This window comes from Vigna radiata, chromosome 9 (genome assembly GCF_000741045.1).
Source record: "Vigna radiata var. radiata cultivar VC1973A chromosome 9, Vradiata_ver6, whole genome shotgun sequence".
In the NCBI taxonomy this organism is placed as follows: Eukaryota; Viridiplantae; Streptophyta; class Magnoliopsida; order Fabales; family Fabaceae; genus Vigna; species Vigna radiata.
Genome location: NC_028359.1, coordinates 1228309 through 1229766, shown reverse-complemented (window position 1 = coordinate 1229766; position 1458 = coordinate 1228309). Strand labels below are relative to the sequence as shown.

Here is a 1458-nt window from a genome sequence, read left to right as displayed (position 1 = left end):
TGTAATAATTCATCATATTTATGTATTATTTAAAAGGACACTTGATTCAAGTCAATTTAATTTCTAATGACTTGACTATATATTATAGTATTTTTCTAACAACTCTCACAAAATTGACATTATAATAATATTATTCTTTGTTAAAACAATCATTAAACCTCTCTTTCGTATATTTTTTGTACAAGATCTTTAACACAATTTATGGTCAATAAAATAATGGTCACAAATTCAACTAGTATAAATCAATGAAAAATAAATATTACAAGTTATATAATATAGGAAATTGTATATATTATTATACTAGCATGTTTTGTGAAATATAAAAATGTGTATTTATATACAGTAAATATGAAGTAATACATCCATTTAAAATATGCAACTGAACTGAAAATTAAATAAATAAAAAATTTAACAACAGACAATTTCCCTTACAAATTTTCAATTTACGGAATAACAATGATAAATAATTCACACCTTAAAAGCTGAATAATTAAATTTTAAAAATAAATGAAAAATAATTCTTTTAAAATAATCAGCTACATATATTTACTAAATATTTCACTATTTTTTTAGAATACAAACACGCTTTATAGTAAATATACTAAAACTGTTAATTACAAGCAACATATTACCACAATAATAGCAATAACAAAAACAAATATTCGAAATGATTATATGATATGATCATATCAGATTATCCGGTGCTATTATCACTTGAAATAAAACTAAATTTTTAGATATTTAGTTTTTTTAAATGTTTCTCAATTAAAAATATAACTAATTATTCTTTTAATTTTAGTGTAATTATATTCAATATATCATTTTCAAAATTAAAGAAAAATAACTGTATAAATTTGGAAGAATATATGAAAAAAGTATGAAAAATGTGTACTCCACGTATCGCTCGAATTTAAAATGTGGTGGGTATTTACAACAGCTTTCTTGTACACATAACTAAATAAAAGGAAATTATATCATAAATTTAAGAAATTATGTTATTAAGTAAAATTACATTATATACTAATTAATCTCAACAAGCCCGTCTAGCTCAGTTGGTAGAGCGCAAGGCTCTTAACCTTGTGGTCGTGGGTTCGAGCCCCACGGTGGGCGATTTTTTGTTTTTTTATTTAATAATAACACTTTTGTATTTTTTTGTATTTTAACAACTCTTTATGGGCTGGGCTTTTCCATCTTTTTCACTTCTGGATCATGTTAGTGCAATAACTTAAACTTAGGGTGTTTTATCCTCCACCTCCAAGCATTTCATTCTGTATCTCCAAACTTTAATAAAATTCCAATTTTAACCCTAATTAAAAATGTATTTTAATTTTTAAAATCTGTTTAATCTTTAAAGGTGGTCAAAGATTCCAGTGCACAGTTTGAATTTCAGAGAGAGAGAGAGTGTGATGATGTTGAATTTGAGAGAGAGAGTATCGGAATTCACTCTCACTCTCACAG

General features: G+C 24.7%; 1 non-coding gene across 1 annotated transcript; it reads left to right on the top strand.

Annotated features, from left to right (window-relative positions):
* Window positions 1-1037: 1037 nt before the first annotated feature.
* Window positions 1038-1110, top strand: TRNAK-CUU. Its single transcript has one exon. It is a non-coding gene; the product is annotated as a tRNA-Lys (tRNA).
* Window positions 1111-1458: the final 348 nt, after the last annotated feature.